Source organism: Protopterus annectens, chromosome 5.part0 (assembly GCF_019279795.1).
Source record: "Protopterus annectens isolate FY-2018-M chromosome 5.part0, PAN1.0, whole genome shotgun sequence".
NCBI lineage: Eukaryota > Metazoa > Chordata > Ceratodontiformes > Protopteridae > Protopterus > Protopterus annectens.
Window position 1 is genome coordinate 466,994,991 of NC_056735.1, and position 23,000 is coordinate 467,017,990.

At 36.3% G+C, this 23,000-nt stretch overlaps 1 protein-coding gene across 9 annotated transcripts in view; it reads right to left on the reverse strand.

Moving 5' to 3' along the window:
* Positions 1-23,000, reverse strand: part of DMD (dystrophin) — a 9,298,038-nt gene that overhangs the window by 8,520,442 nt on the left and 754,596 nt on the right. The window lies entirely within an intron of this gene.

Sequence of the window (23,000 nt, forward strand, 5' to 3'; positions counted from 1 at the left end):
GTCTCAAGTCCTCCCGTGGTCTATCATGTATTGTGCTCATTAAGGCTGGAGAGAACTTTTGAATGATTTTTCTGATTCTTTTGTCTTGTTTTTGGCTAGGTTGATAATGCTCTGCAAACTGATTTATCTAGTATTTAACTACAAACCTATAAAACTAAATTAGTGATTAGATAATATTCTCATCCTTTGCAAAAGCAGGATGGTATTTTATTAATCAGAACTCATTTCAATAAAGCAGCAAAAGAGTGGCAATTTCAAAAAAATTCTCCTGTCAGCTGGAATTAAATACCCAAAAAATAGAATAATATTTATTCTAAATTGCAGCTTAATTTAATAAATTAACGTAAGTAAGGTAACAAATGGTCCTATTTCAAAGATCATGGTTATCAACCTAAGAACTACATTAACAATTTCTGTAGCCAAATGCTTTTGAATATCTATATCTACTGAATTTATCCAAAACATTATTTTAATACCTTTAAATAATTATTGATGTATTTCTTTCATTTATGTCATCTATGCTGCAAATTCAGCTTTTACCATTTGTATGCCCATAGTATAGTTTCTATAATCTATGTATTTCCAACATTTGTATCTGTGTATAATGGGTGTATATCTATATATTGAAGTATATCTACAAGGTACACACACAAAGCTGGCTTAGCATGATGCAGAAGCCTTAACATGGAAGGTTTCTCTTTCTTGCTAAGCCTTTCAAATTCAGGGACCACTCTACCTCTGAGATCTTCCCTTCACGAGGACTCAATGAGGGTAGGGCAGTTTGAGGTGGTAGCTAATTCTAATTAGCCATGTGCTCTCATCTGGAAATGTCATCAGCTCCCACTTTATTAAAACAAAATAACTCATTTGAGTAAAAGTAGGTGTTGTTATTGGTTCTTGTACCGGCTCACAGCATTTGTATCTATGTACAGGTATGCACCTCATGTGTAAATGTTAACAGCTCCTAATTTACTCAGATAAAATAACTAATTTGATTAAAGTTTTACACTTGGAGGAAAAACGCCTACTGTACAAACACCTAGCAGTCATCCTGTCATCCCTACTGAAGCACTTATTGTGCACATAAATTCAGCAAAGACATGGGGTGGGGGATGTGTAGTGACTAGAATATGGATAAAATATCTGAAATTTCAGCCCATAAGCCCACAAATGTATTCCTTAATAAAACTCATTTGGAGACTGGTCCTAGGTGACCCACAACAATTGTGCAAAAAACTAGCCACTGCTCATAAAAAAGCTTCAATGGTTGACCCACAAATGGATTCTTGTTCCATGCCTAAAAGCATCTATATTCACAGCCAAACTAAAGCATTTTCACCAGTGGCAGAGAGACATGAGAGCTTCATTTTCCTATGGTGATCCTTAGGTATAGTAATGCTAGGATGCTTTTTAGCACAAATGCACTCTTCTAACTTTGCAACTAATTTATTTTGTATTTACTTTTCTCATCAAGTAAAAAAATTGGTGCTGCCATGAAGCCCCCCCCCCCCCCCCAGTTCTATGCAGCTGTGGCTGTCCAATAAGAAAAGCAATGCAGAACTTCTCAGCTTTCTGCTTCTTCCTACCAATTAGGAAGCCCTTTCAGGCTTTTTTATTATTTCTCTAGACTGTAGATGGCACACAGCAACAATGCATTTCTTTCTTTCTTTAGTTATTTATTTATTTATCTGTTTTGGGTTACTGGGAAGGTCTGACTGTGGAAATTCAATTTTCAGTGAAGTCTGGGGGGAGAAAAGCTCCAGCAGATTTATTTAACATATTCATGATAAAATTTTTAACTATACATTATATATATAGTTCTAGATCTAGATACAAACAGTTAAATGTTCTGTACTGACACCATGCAGTGATAAAACAAGTATTTCTTCTTTGGTGACATTATACATAATGTAAAATTACAAGCATAAAACAGTTTGTATGCAAACAATTGATGTGTAATATATTTGGCAAGCAGACATTAAATAGGACTTATAAGACATGGGTAAGAAGTATTACAGTACAGATTTTAGGAATAAATATCAATTTAGTTAAAGAATGTGAAACATTCAGTAGGTAGACAGTAATTAAGGCTACAAGAGGGAGAGAGGCATTGTATAGCTGATGAGTCAAAGACAGTAGGGGTAAGGATACCAGGGCACATACTGGCTTAGAACCTGGTTATATGAGAGTGGTGGAGAGTGTTTGAAGGAGATGGATAAAGTGGGAAGGTCAGAAAGACATTGAAATGTAAAGCTGGGAATACGGTAGGAAGGACACTGAACAGCACTGATAAAAAAACATGGTGTATAGTAGGAGAAAGAGGTTAATAATAGGTTAGGCTGCTAAATGCTAAAGTCTTAACATGAAACTGCACTCAATGGAAAAAGTCCTCACCTTGGAAGACACGAAATTCATGCAGTCACAGAGATGTGGTTTAAAGCTGTTGAGAGCACTCCAGCCATACAAGGTTACATCTCCCTTCACTTGTTCAGACCACAATCTGAAGGCATGAAAACTAAAGGAGGCGGTGTATCAATATTCATTAAAGATAAATACACCTAGAGATAGGTTATTAATTAAACAGTATGATTCCCTGGAGATACCTCAAGTGCAATTAACTGTTGGTAGGACACCTGTTGAAGTTATGGTCAGCTACAGGACCCCATCCTTGAATCCAGACACCCACTCTGCCTATTTGGATTTAGTTGAGTGCATCAAGATACATTTAAACACCTTGGTTTTGGGCATCTAACTGTCCATCCATTGACTGGGTACAGTACTCATGCTCAAACTCACTTGCCCAAAGGTTCTTCTACTTCATTAACTCCAATGTCCTGGTCCTGCTGGTTGACACCCCTTAAAAGGGGTGTCAACATCGTAAATCTGGTGCTTACCAATATGGGTGACCACTATAGCACCCCACCCCCACTGTGAGGTCTTCCCTGGTGAGATCTGACCACAAATCAGTCTCATTTGAAGTAACTATCATGCTTGACCCCCGCTTAGCAGCAACTAAAATAAAAAACTTAAAAGACAAAACAAACGAAGAGAACGTAGGATAAGTGCTTCTTGTAAAACCTTCTTCAGATCCGTTATTCACTCCCATCAAGGCAAAACTTTTAAATACTGTTTAAAAGTTTTGCCTTGAATGGGAGTGAATAAAGGATCTGAGGAAGGTTTTACTGAAAGCTGTTATCTTACGTTCACTTTGTTTGTTTTGTCTTTTAAGAGTTTTATTAAACCACAGATTTTATTGTGTCTATGGTGTTTTTTTTACTTTGGTTCTTTTTTGGCAAGACTACCTGCAGCAGTGTGTACTAATTTTTTGTTTCAAACTAAAAAACGTCCCCAAAGCAGATTACAACCTCTTACCGGATGGCATAAGTAGCTTCACTGCATCCCCTCCCTCAGATGGATTTGGCAACTATGCCGAGTTCTGCAACAATACTTTATACAAATACCTGTATAAATGTATTGACTCAACCATACCTGATAGGACCAAAACAAGCTCCTCAAGGAAGAGCAAACCTGCCTGGTGGACAACTGCCATTAACAGGCTTTGCAATAAGAGAGATAAATTGTCTAACAGTAAAAGGGAGTGAGCTCTAAACTGGAAACACTCTCTCCTTAGCTTAAATAAGCATATAAACTTCTTGTGAAGTCCTCCAAAGCAAATTACAAATCCAAATTAGCTTCCTCCACTAAGGACAACCATAAGGTGTTCTTTAGTTACAGCTGTAACCTAAAAGGAAAGGCCCAGATTTGTGCCGAACTGGTAGTTAATGATACCACCTACCAGTGGCGGCTGGTGACTTCAAATCAAAGGGGGGCTGCAGAAGACAGCTGAATGGGTGGGGTCAATGGGAAGGGGTGTGAGACTAGGAAAGGGAGGGAGGATTGCTCAAAAAAACAAGAAACTATTGTTAAATATGCCTGCTTGCCAAACAAACATCATTATGAGAGTCCAATCAAGACAAAATGAAGTGTAGAAATATAAAATATTCAATGCATTGGCTTCTAATGACAGCTATTAATATCTAGATAAAAACAAAAAGGTTGTGAGGCATGAAAAAATAAGTTACTTTTAAATACATTACTGGAATGAGAAAAAAATCAAATACAAAATAAAAAGAGCAAACCCTACAAATCACCCAAATCATTCACTTAGTTCTAATTTATAATTATTATTCATCTTTATTATTAAATTTATTAAACGCTAAAAGCACGAAACTCTAAATGTCCCCCTCCCTAAAAAATGTTCTGTTTAAAAAAGACCTGCTGCTGAAACAGACTTCCTATCTAACTGGGAGAAACATTATCAAAAAAGAAACATGAAAAAAAAACAAAAACAAAAAAGCAAACAAGAGCTCAAGATAGACTGTACAGGTTATGTTTATTACTGTACAGGTTATGGACCGATGTTTATTTTAAGCCTACTTTTTGCAGAGATGACTCCAACAAGTGACAAGTGTATGAGCTTCTATAAGTGTATAATCCTGTTCTTATACTGTCATACTGTCATATGCATATTAATACCTACATTATATACATTAAGGTTTTTATTTTAGCAACTTATATCTGCATTCAAAGTACAAAAACTGTTAACAATGCAGAAAATGGCTTATAAAGCTTACTTATTAATGCTGATTATCTGCATCTTAAACCATTATACATCTCTCTTTAAAAACACAAAGCAAAAGGCACTTTGTACTAAGCATAAATCGACAGAACAAGCAATTTTAAGTAAACCAGACCTGCATGCAAAATCAGAGAAAAAATCAAGCTGTAATACTTGTGTCTACAGATACTGAGGATAGATGGCAAGCCTGTGTCACTCTGCTTACACTTGCCTGGCGCTCCTTACATGCACATCATACTCCTTGAGGCGGTCGGGTGCAAATCCAGAGCACATCCAATGATGTAATGTCTCTGGCAGACAAGGCCCAACACAAACCAATCTCTCAACCTCAGAGCAAGAAATCACCACAAAGCCATAGTAAGAAAAGTGGACAGCATGAAATAAGGAGGAGTTTAAATATAAATAATAAAAACTAAGAAAAGGACAAAGAATAAAAAGTAGGTCTTTTTTTAGTATGAATAGTATAAGGGTCTAAAGTAATAACAAACTAGAAACACAATTTTCTATCTAATTTCTTTAATGATTTGCTATTAATTTGCCAAAAAAAACAATCAAAAAAAAAAAATTTACAAAAAAATGACCAAAAAAAAATTAAAAAAAAAAAACACTACACATGAACAACTCTAAAAACATGAATTATGCCAGTATAATAGTACTGCTAACATGAGCAGTGATCAAAATGCAAAATTGAAAATTAGTAAAACTGAAAGCTGATTAGCACTGATTTTTCTTAAAATATTCTTACCGTTTTCTTTCTTAATGTTATTTTATCCTTTTTTTATTAAAATTTATTTCTATTTTGAGCTAAAATTGTTTTTTTTTTCAAATTTGGGATATGCCAGATTGGAGGGATATTTAGGACAATCTATTAGCCAATTTATTTAATTGGGAAATCCAACCTGTTAATAGCAGGAAATCTAAACAAGGAAAAAATACACCTAAAAAATATCTCAATAAAGATATGCAGTAAATCTGGACAAACTAGAATAAATGATAGAATAGAAGAATGAAACTCAGCATGAAGTACAGTTGAAGAAGGTTAGTCTCTTGCATAGTGTTACACTCTTTCTGAGGGACAGGTATTCCTAAATTAAAAAAAACTAAAGTAAAAAAGAAAATAATTGAGAGGAAAATTCTAAAAAAATGAGAAGCAAAAATGAGTGGGGGTTGAAAAAAGCAAAGTTCAATCTATTCATTCACTCCCCTTCTCTAAACACCCTTTCCTTTCTAATGGAATTGAACCTTTGGCTATTAAAATTTTCATTTACTGATTCTTCTCAATGATGGAGCATTCCCTTAAGCTAAGATTTGAAATATTACAGCATGATTTTACCTTGCATTATTATTTTTTGAATTGCACACTTAATTTTACAATCACTGAAAAAAACCACTCTGCCAACATTCTTAGTTAATGATTTTGCACTTGAAATTAAAGAAAATACCCCCATTCAAAGCAAAACTCACATTCAAAACATTGATACTTTTTAACATCATAAATACATACATTAAAATTTCATTAAACATGAAAGATTAACATTATAGTTTTCAAATAAAGCTGGTTTTTGTAATACACAACATAAGATTAACATTAAACAATTTTTTTCACATTTTATTTTCCTACAATGATATTTAACAATTCAGTAGAGCTGACAACAAAGCGTTTTAAAAAATTTTTTTGGTAAACACAATAAAACATTTTAACAAAAATAAACAAGATTAAATAAAGACAATAAAAATTCAGAATTTTAATAAATAAAAAAATAAAAAGACAGAATAAACTGGACAATATATAAGATAAAAAATTTAAATAGGGAAGCAATCTGAAATCAGTGCACATAAAACCCATTGGACAATCACTTGAATAAAATATTAAACAGCAATATAAATCCCTTTACTTTAATAGACACTTCAGCAAAACCAATCCCTATGAAAACAAAAATCCACTCATCACCAGTCAGCAATAACAGTTCAGCAACCATTGCCAAATCCAGACCCCAACAGCTCATCAAAGTGGTGATCCATGCTTGAAATTATATTCATTACAGCAGCAAAATTTAGTGACCTTCATGTAATCCATGACATCATGGCAGCCATGCGTCACTTAAGCATTTAACTGCATCACTAGTCACTGTACTATGTATTAACTAGCAAATGCAAAGTAACATGTACACTGTGCATTTGAAGTGCATCACTGAAGGCACAGAGGATGATATCTACATAAGTCTGATGATAGCTTATCTACTGCCATGTTCTGTTAATTTCATGTGCAATCTGAAATTATAGAGACATATGATCTCTTGCCATTCACAGACAGTTTACAATGTTAACACAATTGTTTGTGATCAGGATTGAATAGCTTAAGTACAAATCAACCCACATATGAAGGAAGCAACTAAGGAGCTCCCCACATGTTTTATGTTAACATCAATAAATTTTGTGTCATAAAAATGGAAGAAAGGATGAAAATTATTAATTAAACACATGAACAAAAGGAAGGGGAGGAGAGTAGAATAGAATAAGCAGAGTAGAAAGGGCCACCTACACTGGAGACATAGCTAACACCTGTTGGCCAACAGGTTCTGTGAAAACTTCAGTCCCCTGTCCCTGCCACATGTACCCCATGACATCCCTTCCACCTGTCCTCTACCTTGCATCTCTAAAGAGGTTGTAGATGCCCTCTCTAAAGCCAAAAATACAGCATCTATGGGACCACATAACATCCCAGGCTGCTTCCTACATGGGCTCCAACAAGAATTAGCAACACCATTAGGTACTCTTTTCAATCATAGTCTAAACAGCAGCTTCATTCCAGCTGAATGGAAAACAGCTGTCATTCTCTTGCACAAAGGTGGTGCTTCCACTAACCCTGTGAACTATAGAAATATTATCCTGACTAACCTTAGATTGTAAGGCCATGGAGTGAATCATCATGGACCTTAACAAATATACAGGTTCTCTCCAAACATGTGACCCTACTCCATTTGGATTTGTCAAAGGGAGTCATGCCTTTTAATCTTTGTGGACGTCTTTGAGACAGTCACTAAGGCCCTGGACAAGGGGAAATCTGTGCATACAGCTTACCTAGACTTAGCCAATGCTTTCAACACTATTCTCCATTCAGGAATCATTGACAGACTCACCCAGCTGGGTATCAACCTTTATATCTTTAGATGGGTTGTTAACTGGCTCACTGATAGAGCACATATAGTCAAAATAGGGGAATCCACCTCTAACAGCAGACGTGTAATCAGTATTGTCCCACAGGATCAATCCTGGGAACTCTACTGTTTGGAATCTACTTCTCTGAAGTACAAACAAAAACTAAAGGTCTGTGGCTGACAAAGTTTGCTGATGACTACAAACTGGGAGTGGTCATAGAATCTCCAAATTATGTCAACATCCTACAACAGGGTCTTACACAAACAAATGATTGGTGCCAAAGTTGTGGCCTTAAACTTCATGGAAAAATGTATTCTCATCCTTTTCAGTAAGGGTGATGTTTCTGCTAACTACCACATCAACAGCAACACCCTAAGTAAGCACTCAGTGGTGAGAGACCTGAGCACACAGGTTGACAACAACCTTACCTTTGATCACCATGTCTCCACAGTAGTAAAAAGGGCATCCTGTAGTGTTCATCTCATAACTAAGGACATTGTCTCCAAAAAAAAAGAAGTTATAACCTCCCTGTACCCTACTCTCATCAGGTCAATAATTGAGTACAACACCCCTTTTGGTATGTGCATTTCCAATTACGTGCAGCAAATGGAGCGACAATAAAGGTTCCTCACAAGGAAAATTCAAAGTCTTCATCATCTGTCCTATGTGGATCATCTGAAATCACTGTTACTTTATTCTGTTTCATACAGACTACTCAGAGGGGATCTCTTCCTTGTATATAAGACAATATCTGACCCTGCTTTATTGGAAATGCCGCATATCGGCAAGTCAAATGGTACTTGGGTTACTCACTCTAAAGACCTAACCTGGTATGTGACATTAATGCAACCTGCTGGAGGACAGATTTGTTTCCCAGAGATTACCACACCTTTGGAACAGAGTCCCACTTCATGTTGAGCAGAGCACCTCATTGGCCATCTGGAGGATTGCATGGCTAGCTGTAAGTTCACAACGGGGGTTCAACATGTGACCATCTTGGACAAGGGCAATAGGTGCTGATCATGGAAATAAGGGTAGAACTTGGCTTGGCTTGTAAGAGCCCTTGGGCCATTAGCCTAGTAACTTCCTATGTGCCTATGATTCTATGAAAGAATAAGGGTATGAGATGACAAAGGAAAATGAAGTTACCCAGTTGAGGACCATGTGTACAACTGCATATGCTTTTGGTGTTGTTTTAGTAAATGCTTGAACACGCAAAGTTTCATAGTTTGTCTTAAGTATGTTGGGATGGTGTTTCAGAGTTTAGATATGTAATGGGAGTACAGTATTTCACCTAAAGAGTTATTACATTTTGTTGTAAGTACTAACAGCTTATTGATTCAGTGAATGTCTCTAGCTGGAGAGTACTCCTACAGAGTATCTTTTAGTGCTGGACATAATATAAAACTGTGTGTGCAATAGTGCATTTTGAGTATGTTAAATAGGTGGGTAACTCAAGCCAAAAGAGTTGTCAGGTGCCTATAATTAGTTGCGTAAGTTAGGTTGGCAGCAAATTTGACCATGTTATTTTAACAGGTGGTGAATCTAATTGTAAGCTTAGTATTTAGGTTTGTAAGAATAGCTGAGCCATGTAGTAGGAATGTAAGAAGCTATGTAGATGCTAAGGCTTGTCTTGCATCATTTGTCAGGTAGTGTTTGGATTTATAGAGGGAGCCAAGCTTCTGGTGTTTTTTTTTTGTCAACAGTTTAATCGTTTGTGTTGTTGAATGAGGTAAATATGAAAGACGTTTCATGTTGGTATTTTTAGCAGTTAAGAGCCATCTCTGAAACACCATCCCAACATTCATCATTCTATCCTTGCATAAATAATCTAATGCATATGTGGGTTAATATGGATTATACAATGACCCCACATTAATATTCCAAAACGTGCATGCTGATTGGTCAGCGTGCATGTTGTAAATCAGAGTTATACTAATGGAAAAAGGTCCAGTCGCCCGGACTTTTTCTATTAGTATAACTCTTTTTTCACAGCAATGGAGAACACAGCATCTCCGTTGCTGTTTACACACTATCTCGCTATGTTAAACTCCTTTAACATAGTGAGACAGCTTTACAAAAAGTAATGGAGATCTTGCTATCTCCATTGCTTTTTTTTTAAAGCTGTCTCGCTATGTTAAATGGGTTTAACATAGCAAGACAGCTTTAAAAATGTAAGGGAGATTCTCCGTTGCTTTTTTTAAAGCTCTCTCACTATGTTAAACTCCTTTAACATAGCGAGACAGTTCGTAAAAAGCAACGGAGATCTTTCTTTCTCCGTTGCTTCCGCCCACAGCTCTGATGTACTGTGTAAGCATACGCATGCGCAGTACATCAGAACTGCCGCAGAATACCAGACAGCTGCAGAAGGGCAGCAAGGAGGCATTATACAATATCATTATTTAAGAAAAGTAATTATTTCTTTTCTTAAATAATGTCATTCTATAATAGCAATAACCCACTTCTGGGTGTGGGTAATGCTGGATTTACCCACGGTTGTCTTTGTTTGGCCACTCGGGCTTCACCCTCGTGACCAAATCACACCAACCATGGATAAATCCAGCATTACCCACACCCAGGCGTGGGTTATTGTTATAATATTTTGTTGTGAATGGCTACACTGAAATTTCGTGGAGGTAAAATACTATAATATTTTGTATTACAATCAGACATCTAAGGTATGTGTAAGTCAGCAAAATGGATATAGTTGCTGGTTGCAGAGACTGTCTCAGGTTTTAAATTATTATTCCTGTTATGTATTAAAATTATGTAATCATTATTCAGGATTTGCGGAAGTCATGCATATGACTTTAAAACAAAGTTGAAATAAATTACTGTGGTTGTTGCATTTATCATAATCAGACAGCTCAGGTGCACGCAGTCAACAGTGAATTGCAAATGTTGGGCATCAGGTAAGCTGTCTATAGATGAAAGTGGATGCCCCTATATTAATTTGCTCAGGTTAAACAACCATTAATGTAGCTTTATAAGATTAATGTGCATTTGCCTAAAATGAACTGGAAATACAGTACTATGTCCATTATTTTTTCCACAATAAGACATGTGAGCTATGCAGAGTCAACAGAGAAGATGCAATTATTGAATATGCGGGCTGTCCATGGATGAAAAGATGAACTTTGATGTTGTAATTAAAGTAAACAGTAATTTGATTGTATGTGTATATGTAAGTATGTGTACAAAATCAACATGGTGGCTTTAACTGATGGGTAGGGAGGCTGCCTTTAAAAACCACATAATCTTGCTGCTGTCTTATCACACTTAGAACTGTTCTGGCCTCAATATACATAAATACATTAGTGCAGGTGTAAAGACTATTAACAAAATAACTAACTAAATGAAAGAATACCAATAATCATACACAGAAAATGCTCACTGAAATGTACTTGAGCAATTTTGTCCTCTACTATGGACTTTATCAAAAAATTAAGGAGCAGTGAATAAACCAAATTAATAGGAAAGTTCAGACTCATGAAAATGACGTAATCAGTGTAATCAGTGATGCAATAAAATCCCATGACCAAGCACAGAAAAATAAATATAAATAAAAATAACTTGCAGTATAACTGCTTGTACTGCCTACACCCTCTGGGTTTATTAAAGATGAAGAAGGCCATTTTGCTAACAAAATATCCACATCTTAGTATAAGTTTATCTTTTTATTCAGTCGTGAAAAAGGTGCACTTGTCCATTATAAGTGGCTTTCAGTCTATAACCATTCATAGATAACAGACAACATACATCAATAACTCATTGTGGAATGTATGTTCTTCATCAGGGTGCTATATCATACTAATCCACAGATAATGGCCTAGTAAGAAACACGTCCACTATTATAGTGTCATAAAGCATTAACACTAAAACCTGGCTTCCATCTGTTTTAATCTGGACAACTGAGGCAGCTTCCATCTGTTTTACGCTTGACAAATGAGGCTTTGCTGTTTAATGAGCATAAAAGGGGGAAAAAAAAGAAAAATTTGCAAGCAAAAGTATCTGCAACAGCAGTTAGTATGAGTTGCCATTTTAAGCACTGGTGAAAATGTAGCATTTAGAAAGATGATAAAATAAAGAAAAAAAGGATTGCAATTGTGTGTGTGTACATATGTGAGACAGAGACATAAATTGTATATTTGTCAATTTCTTTGCTCAATAATTCTGTAAGGATCAATATTTAAATAGTACCTTAATTCACTTAGGAAAAATGGCAAGAGGCTTTCCAGCATTGTACATTGTCTCAAGAATGAAAAGTACAAAACTTTAATTCCTAACTTTGTTCACAGACTATAACCCTCAGTTATGTATCTGAAAATTAATCATTTTCTAGGGACAGAAAAAAACATGAAGCAAAGTTAGTGATGTTCTGCAAAATCAGAGGCAATTGAGAGACATGGGGGAGGGGTGGTTTGCAATACTTTGTATTATATGATTTTTTTTTTCATTCATTTGATCACAGAGAGGAATCAGAGGGATATTTGGTCTAGGATGTGGCTGTAATTAAGCCACACAGTGATGTAGAAAATAGAGACATGACTATGAACCAAACAAGCCAGTTTAATTAGTGGCTTGGGGTTCTGAAGCACAGTGAGTGGAAGGATGGATATGTCTACTCTAGATTGGGTGAATATATACGCATGGGTATCTCAGACATCCAATAGCTTGCAGAGGTTGAAAATATGCAAGGAAGGTTTATCATAAACAGGAACAGGCAAGGCACAATGGCTGAGATGCCACAAAGGGCTATTGCACATCCATCCATTAGATTGTGCTGTGCACATGGGAGATGAATTGGGAGGTTATAGCTTAGTGGAATCCCATGACAGGAATATGATGCTGCACTGTAACAATTTGATATCTGCACTGGCTCCATGGCATGCATGCATTGGTGTATTTATGGGGCATTAAGGAGAGTCCAGTAGACTTAATGGATGAAGGAAGCACTGATAGTGTCTGACAGCTGTCATGGTGCAACAAAGAGCACAAAAAAAAGCATGTGTGAGTCCTTATGTGTATACATGTTTCTAAGTATATCTGTATGTGTGTGTGTGTGTGTGTGTGTGTGTGTATATATATATATATATATATATATATATATATATATATATATATATATATATATATATATATCTACATGTCTATGTGTACTATAAATACTTAAATAACATATTCTGGATGAAAAATACCTCCTCCAGCAACAATTACATATGCTACATTAACTTTGAAATATTAGGTGGATAAACGAAAAAATGTACATACTTATAAGAGAGTTATGAAACAATCTATCAGATAGCCCATTATCCAAACACAATAATGCCCTTCAAAGTGGATGACATACTGGAAATACCAGATCCTCCATGAGTGGAAAAGCCCTCAGCCAGTGACATCAGACATCTCTGTCTCTAAAACTGGACAGGCAAAAAAAATACATTATGACTAACAGAGTGGTTTCCTTATATTATGCACACTTTCAATGTCCTCTGTCATTACCCACAGAGACTGTATTTCAGAGTGGTATACTTTAGACTTACTCAAATTCTAGCAGGTGCCCATTTTCAGCTACTACTGCTTCTTCCATTTGTATATGTCTTTCAAAGGTTAAGTTCCAACAAGTGCCCATGTTCAGCTACTAATGACACATCTTTCAGCAGTTGTTTAACAAGCTGCCTTCTCTCTGAATGGAAAAATTCCCTTGCCGAACTTGCACACCTAATGTTCTAACTCACTTGATCTTCTCTTCCAGTCTGAGCAAGCAATAGTCCTCCTCCCACACTTTCCCAGTGGCTGGTTCACTCATTCCTATAAATTCATAACCCAAAATGCCAAAGGAGATTTAAATGATGGAGGACTTACGCAACTATTTTATCACCAAAAAAGAACAGGTGATGGCAACTCATGAAAAATATATAGGGTTACAAAAATTCAGTGGTATTTGCCAGAGTTTATATGAAGTCATAATGCAGTAAATGTGATGGTCCACAGCATAAGAACTTCAACTATAATTTTCAGCAACTCTTCTTTGTTTATACTCAAATTGCTTCTATTATGTTAAAAATCAAGCATATAAATTTACACAGAAACAGTAACTACATACATAAATAAGCAGTTAACTCTAGTAAATCAAGATATCACATTAAATGGAGAAGAAAATTCACAGTATTTACATTCTTAATGAAATGTACTGACCAGATCTGTTAATCCTACACGATGTGTATTTATAAATGCACACGTTAAGAAACATCTAGTATCATTTTTAATACAGTATTAAAATACTGATTTTATTATCCTTTAAGTATTGTTAGGCAAGTAATAGGTAGTAATTCAGTTGTAAAGGTTGCGAGCTCACAGCTCCTGTTTCTGTGGTTCATTCCTGACCTTTCATTGCTGCCTGTGGGTGGTTGCTTTTCTTCCACAGGACTGCATGGGTTTTTCTAGGTATATATATATATTATCCCACAACTATATTGGGTGACTGTCAGCACTAAACTATAGATAGATTGAGTCTCAAGGCAAGAAAAATGCAATCTAAGTATATCAGAAGGAAAAGCTGTCTTACTCAATAAAAACAGATAGACAGGTAGAGAGACTGATAGATAATTTAAATGTAATAACATAATCATGAACCTGTGTTGGCAATGACCTTGATTATCATGTATTCCCTGTCAAAAGGCAGTCCTTTTTCATTGCATAGCTTACACCTAAAGGTATTAAGTACAGATCCAGGGATATATATTGTCCCATTGTATTCAGTACTCTTTAGTATAATCAAAGAGTACTATTTCACTTTTTGGTATGTACCTGTCAAAACACTTGTATAACTGGAATGACTGCAATACTTTCTCACTAAAAATTCTTAACCCTGCTAGACTCCTTTGCCCCCCGATAACAAAATGCATAAAAGCAATCCCGTCCCATGGCTAACCAAAAATACCTTAGTTACTATGAGACTCCGAGATAAGACTTGGAAACGCTACCACAAAAATAAATGTACCATCACCCTAAATGAATACAAAACACTTCCCATCAAAGTAAAAATAAAAAAAAAATTATCATCTCAGACCATAAAGTGTATTTCTCTACACTCCAAACTAACCATAATACCAATGCCCAAAAATTTTGGAATGGATCCTCTTCCCTCCTGGACCCAGGTAAAAAAAGAAAACCCCTCGGTTGAACCAAATGCCTCCGACTTAGATTTAGCCACCCAATTTAATTCTTTCTTTATCAATTCTATAGCTAAATTAACATCATCCTTCACCAATAATTCAGCTTCCCCACCCCCACTTATCCCTTCCTCCCCTAGCATCTCTCATTGCCAACCTCCCCCATTCTCCATGAACCCCATCCCTATATCTACCATAAAAAACTACTTCTAAAATTGGAACCTGGTTCTAATGCCCCTGATGAAATACCCTCCTTCTTCTTAAAAGTAGCCGCATATGCCATTGCTCTTCCCATCTGCATTCTAATAAATCAGTCTATTTCAGAATGCCATTTCCCCAGCTCTGGAAAAAGGCCTTTATTATTCCACTCCATAAAGGTGGCAACAACAATAATATCTCTAACTTTCGACCTATCACCATCTTAATCCCACATTTCAAAAATACTCGAAAAATGCATCCACCTACAACTTTTACAATATCTTATAAATAACCATCTTCTTACTCCCACACAACATGGATTCAGACCCAGCCATAACACCACCACAGCTCTCCTCTCCTTCCTAGAAACTGTTAACAAAGCCCGAGACTCTGGTCATATCATGTCTACCTTCTTCCTACACCTCTCTAAGGCATTCAAAACCATCTCTCACAATCTTCTTCTCTTTTAAGATGTATTGCTGGTTGACTTGGATTCAGATCTGATTAGCCTAAACTTTCCAAACTAAACCTATCCCACTCCTCTATATCAACTGGTTTACCAGTTACCTCTCAAACAGGCAACAAGCAGTCAAATGGAAAAAAGACACCTCTCCTTTCTTCAATACTCCTACAGTTGTCCCCCAAGGTTCAATTCTAGGCCCCCTTCTATTCAACATATTCATAAACAACTTCTATCAAGTCATACCTAATGCCAACCTCATCCAATATGCTGATGACTCTACTATAATCTGCTCTGCCTCCTCTATCTCCATTCTAACTAAACTAACCCAAGATGCCTTCTCTTCCACTGAACAATGGATGCTAGATAACCATCTAGTACTTAAGAACTTGACAGTTTGAAGAAATGTTTGCTTTGCATTGTACCAGTGTGTTCCTTTTAATGTCCATTTTACTTTATTTGTGTACCTTGTTTTTCTTACACCTCACACTTATGTTGTAATCTGCATTTTGCATTTTTCTGGACCTTTTCTTCCCAGGACTCCATTTAAAATTGTCTCCTTGTGGCCCAATGGACTATCCTGGCAAACAAACTGCAAATAAATAAATATATAAAATAAAAAATATTAAGGAACTAAGCTGTAAAAACAATGCAAACATCTCAAAACTTTGTCTTTGTTCCCAGTAGAATACAGGCTTCTGAGAGCTGACCTTTGCCTTGCGTATAGAGCTTCAACAGACCCTATTCTGTCAGACCTATTACACAATTGCAAGTCCAGTAGTATCATAAACACCCACTCAAGAGGTCTCAATCTCTTTTGCAAAATAAATAGAACATGTTGGAGAGGCAGGTTAGTGTCAAAGAGAAAAACACTTCTATGGAAATGTCTTCCACTCCATATAAAGTAGAATACTTCTCTTACTCAATTCAAATGTAATTTGGACAAATGGATGAGTAGCCACAAAGACACGGCTGATTTAGTACCCCTGTCCCTCATGGATAGGGGATCATGTATATGTCCAAACATATCCTTCTTCAGCAGCACATCTTAGGGTTATTCACATGCAAAATATAAGGCCTAAAAATTAGCATGATAATGCAAGACTTGGTTTCTTAAAATACTGACAAATCATTAACCAAGAAAGTGCCTATAAACCTATGAAAAACCAATACATTTTCTGTAAGTAACAATGTCGCATAATGCACCACTAATGTTTATCCCTGCATATTTGTATTTATAAACAATATATATGTAAACACATGTTGATATACATATGCACACCCATATCTAGGTATAATATGAGATGCATGCATATCTATAAATACACAGGTATTTACATATACATGTGTTCATCTCTCTCTCTCTCTCTCTGTATATATATATATATATATATATATATATATATATATATATATATATATATAATATTGTGTGTGTGTGTCTGTAGAGAGAGTGGGATAGATGATACAGATATACATATACAAAATTTTTCACGCAATATGCATATCCATTGGTTTTACAATAGCTCACAAAGTTTAAGTAAAAAAAATAAAAGAAATAAGACTTTCATGACGTCTGTCATATTTAGTTTACAGTCCGAAGGAAAACCCATCATCACTTTAATGTGCTGTTACTTTTCCTCATCAGTAGGCAATGGCATTAAAACTGTTGAGGTAGAACAACTTCAGTTAATCAGCATGGAGGCCACCATCAGACTAGAACAGCAGAGGGTGCTACTTATGGTTACTTTCTGGCATTCAGCAATCCATCATGCAAACAGCTCATAAAGTAATTGCTTTCTGTCCTGCTACTTATTATTATAAAAATACTGACAAATATTCTTATGGGGAACCTAAAGCGATTTTACAGTACTGCAAATTATTTAGCCAAATAGAATTTTCTTTAAACTGATATTGCACTGCAAGCTTCACATATCGTTTTAACAGTGATGGTTTTCCTACATCATGATAGCAAAATGAGAATTGTTATTGAACTGCTTAGTTATGTACACTGAATGCTGACACTACTACATAAAACATATTAGGACTTTTGTCACAAATATAAGTAGATATGCGCTGCATGTCTGCAGCTGAGCATTATAACTAATAGGATAGTTTTCTTTTATGCATGCACAGTATTTTACAGTTTTACAGACGGACTGTGGTGTCATATACCTGTTTATGGAAATAGGTGCTGGACTACGAGGGAAGCAAGGTGGTTTGTTGTCTTCTGTAGTCGGCTCAAAATTATACTCGTTAAATTATACAAAATAACTGGTCTAGTGTTCTGCATACATCTGCACATGCGCACACAGACATCCACAAATATACACATATATACATACACATATACACAGAAAAAATGTGCACAAACATGGACAGCCATGCAAAAAAATTATTTTCAACTGATGGGTTACAGAAAGATATTCTAAAATAATTTTATTACAACTAAGTGGAGAAATTAATATATCCGTTTCACCTTTATTGAAGTACAAGTACTTTTATTCAGAATAATGAACAAAACTTTCTGTACTCATTCCTGTTGCTCTTCTCCCAAATTGCATTTATTTATATAGTTCTGTCTGAAGAATACCACCCCTAAAATGTTATGTTTTTTTGAGAATTTACATGCTGGAATTATAAGCCAGGGACTTATTTGATAACAGCCTGATGAAAGCAGTTTAGTAAAGATATTTCATTCAAATTTAATTTTCTCAAATTTAATATTAATTGATATATAGCATATCAGCTGACAGAATATCACTGCTCTAGATTTTGTACGTCAGTTGCTTAAATTAGAGTTGTAAGTTGTGTTGCTGGTTGACTTGGGTTCAGATCTGATTAGCCTTACAAAAGGAGTTAGGCTTAGAGGATTGTGAAGTGTTATTGCCTGTAACAGGAAGGGAGAGTGGGTTTTGCATGTAATAAGAGACACTGGGAACAATTTTGCATATCCCTGCATTTTGTCAGCTGGTTTTAGTGTTACGTGATTTTCATCAAAGGTAAATTTTAATCATGTTTTAAATGGTCCCTTTTGGGGGGGGTGTCATATATGAACTAACAATTAAGTAATTAAGGGCATGCTTCCATGGTAAAAACAGAGCAGGAGTTGGTTGGATCTAGATAACATTGGGACAAAGCCTAGGCTATAAATTATATGACTCAGGACTGATTAGAAAGCCAGGAACAAGGTCAGCCATCCTGAATGGGTGAGAATGAACAATTAGCCACTATATTAAATTAGCCACTTAAAACCTGGTAAAACAACCCCTGCCCCCACCTCGCCAAATAATGATAAGTATGACAAGTATGACATTGCTTCCCAATTTAATCCGCATTTTGTAAACTCAGTCCCGACTCTGTCTACCCAATTATCCAAAAATAATTCCACATCTACAACTAAAATGTGAACTCTGCAAGTAATGGTACCACAACATCAAATAATCTACCCCCCTTTACCCTATTCACCTGTTCCAACAACCACAATTAAAAAACTCCTCCTCAACTTGAAATCTGACACCTTAGCTGCAGATGGTATACCTGCTACCTTTCTAAAAATGGCAGCTGACTCACTGGCATATCCAGTCTCTATCCTGATTAACCAGTCCATTCAGGAAGCCTATATCCCTCAAATTTGGAAAATATACTACATCATGCCCTTGCATAAAGGTGGCCACTCCTATGACTACTTAAACTATCAACCAATAGCCATACTTCCTCCATTATCTAAGCTCCTTGAAAAATGTATTCATTTTCAAGTCATGTAATAACTGAATACTTATAATCTTCTTTCCCTCACCCAACATGGCTTTCGTCTACATCATAGTACAACTACAGCACTTCTCTCTTTCACAAATCAAATTAACCACCATGAGAACAATACAAAGGTTGCATCTGCTACCTTCCTGGACCTTTCCAAGGCATTTGACATGGTGTCACATGCAAAGCTAATAGATGCCCTCTCATCCTTATCCTTCACTACCCCTGCCATATCCTGATTTAACAGTTATCTCTGTGATTGACAGCAGTCTGTACAATGGATCTCCTCTACTTCCCAATTCCATAGGCATATGTCAAGGCTTAGTACTGGGTCCACTTCTCTCCAGCTTCACAAATAACCTGCATAGCGCCACACAACAAGCCACTCTTGTACAGTGCGCTGATGACTCAGCACTCATCTGCACAGCTCCATCTCTCTCTACCCCGCAGCAACTGGCCCAAGAATCCTTCTTGCCTGTTGAAAATTGGATCACTGGTATCCAGCTCATCCATAACCCCAAGAAGACTAAATGACTTTTATTCACTCCAACAAAATCTAAGTCCACGCCCCTTACCTTTTCTATCTCATCCAAAAAATGGCACTCTAATCACTCCTTCAACCCACACCAAACTCCTCAGGGTAGAAATAGACAAAAATCTTTACTTTGATGTTCACACAGCCCAAACTATCCTAAAGGTTCACAGAAAAATGGGTACTCTTTATAGGCACAATAACTTTCTCACTGATAAAGCAAGAATCACCATAGCCCAAACTCACCTTCTCTCTACACTTAGATTTGCAGCCACAATATTAACCCACATTAGAAAAAACAATCTTGACAAAATTGAATCATGCTACAACAAAATTACAAAATTTGCTAATAACTCTACATTTAGAACCCACCACTGCCAAGTACTAGGACACCTTAAATGGCTTGAATTACCCCAATTACTCACCTTGCAACAGCTAACTACTGCATTTAATATAATGAACAACACTAAGAAAACACCTGCTCTACAACAACTGCTCACCCACTACTCTACCGCTCGCCCCCTCTGCTCCACCACTAAATTTCTTCTCTGTACCACAAGGGTGAACAACACTGCAGGTAAATCTCCCTACTCACATATCATAGCTAAGGCCTGGAACAACCTCCGTCCCCATTACCTCTACCACAAATATTATACAATTCAAAAAATCAACTTTAATCACATTTCCTGGAAACTTAGATCTGCCCATGTATAACTTAACTCACTTTCCCCTGCCACTGGACTTCTCCAACCACAACTGAATCAACTCACAATATATGCCTGATTTATTTGCACCTTATCTACTATGTCAAGTAGCTTAGTCTCATAACCATTTTGTGCTAACAAGGATCTAGCCTATTATGTTAATTCTTGGAATTTGTCCTCTCAAACTAAGTTACTATTAGTCATCTCTACTGTTGTATTAACTTTGAAAATGTGACTGTTATTCATGTACTATCTGTAATCTGTTACTGTTCTTATATTTTTTCAGAGCTTTCCTCCCCGGGCCTCCACTGAAAATGGACCCAATCCAGATGGATTTTCCTGGTTAACAAATGTAAAATAAATAAAATAAAATAAAATAAATATAGACACCCAAAATTGCACAGAACTTGCACAGAAATGCAGATTGACAGAGTAAATCCAAATATCTGAAATGAAACAAAATACCAGCATCGCCATAAAAAGTCAATCCAAAACTATTTATTATGGCAAATACGGAGACAAGGATAGCAAAAAAGAAGCCAGAAAATGCCCACCAAGGGCGAAAAGACCATTTTCAGTGGGTAACCCTGCCTTATTTATTTATTTTTTAATTATTTATTTATTGACATTTGTTAACTGGGTTGGTCCAGCTGGGCCAGTGGCCCATTTTCAGTGGAAACCTGAGGAGAAAAGCTCCAGATTGCAAACAATTTACAGTTTAAAAATTCCCACTCAAACAATTTACAGTATATATACAAAAATGACACTCCAACACCAACCAGTCAAAAAGTAAAAAGGAAGAAGCAGACACATTTGTACAAAGAGATATAAAAATATACATAAAAAATGTAAGTCTTCAGTTTTGTGAGGCTGAGTTTACCAGGTAAACACCTAGTGGATTACTAGGTGAAAATAGGGAGTGAGTATTATAAATACACAAGTGGTGGGAATATAATACAAGCGAGTGGTGGGGTTAGGTTAGGTCATGGCAAGGGCAAGTCTTGGAGTTTAGTAGGCAAAGTCCGAGTTCTTTTTTAAAGTGTAGATGGTGGGTAATGGAGCAAATATGTAAAGGAAGTTTGTTCTAGGCTTGGGCTACAGAGCATTTGATTAATATGAGACTAACTTTTTGTTGTTCTTATATCCATATTTGCCACAATAAATGGTTTGAAAATGATTTTGAATGCTGGTGCTATTTTTACTAGAGAACACTTAACACATGCCTGTTCTTCCTGATGCCTACGTCATGCCAAGAAACACCTGAGGCAGTAGCGGGTGCCTTGCATATACAGTCCACACCAAGCAATGCTACACTTTCTAGGCTTGATACCCAAACACACTCCACTCCATTGACAGCACTCACCCACCTGAATGCTAGTATTGAGGGATGCTACATGGAAACTGTAGTTAGGACTAAGCAAAAAAAAAAAAAAAAAACAATGGCTGTTTGCATGGTGACCTGCTGGACAGCCTATTGGATGAAGCAAAATTAATTGATTTACTGAGTCATTGGGAACCTGAGGACTGGCAGGCAAGTGCCAAGAAGCACCTCAGGCAGTACCATGTGCTTTGCATATACACATCACATTAAGCAATGCTAAACTTTGCAGGTTTGATCCCCAGATGCACTCAATTCTGGTGATAACACTCACCCATCTGAATGCTAGTATTGAGAGGAGCAATGGGGAAACTGTAGTTAGGACTTAGCAAAAAACTAAATGGCTACTTGCACGATGACCTGCTGAACAGGCTACTGGCTGTAGAGAAATTAAATGGCTTATTGAGTCACTGGGAGCTTGAAGACTGGCAGACAGTGGATGTGAAAAGTGACAAACACAACCAACATACAAAGATAATTTATTTACTTTTGTTGATATTTTAATAACACCATGGTTTATTTTCAGAGGAAACATGAGATGATATTCATAAAGGAACAAGTAGATCATATAATGGTTATTTGTGTGAATACCGCTATTTTGAATGAAATTACTGAAAGCTTTTTCAGTTTTCATTTGGGTAGAACATTTTCTTACCGCTGTGTAACCATATAGTATATGTATACACAGATTTTTTAAACAAGACAATTTACACACAATGGACTAACTACTAACTTAATCAAACAATTGTTAAGTCCCAAGAAAAATAAACTTTTTGCCTTCTCTTCTGAATCCTGCCTATCTAACATGTCCAAATCACCACAAGGACTATAAATATTGATTAATTACATTGAGTTAATTGTTTCTAGAGCCAAGAACCGATTTCATTATTCCTTACTCTCTACAGCAATAATAATATTATAGAAATCCTTTCTGCTGACTTATTTATCTATATGCAATACTAACACGTTACTGTCATCTCTAAAGCACTGTCAGTG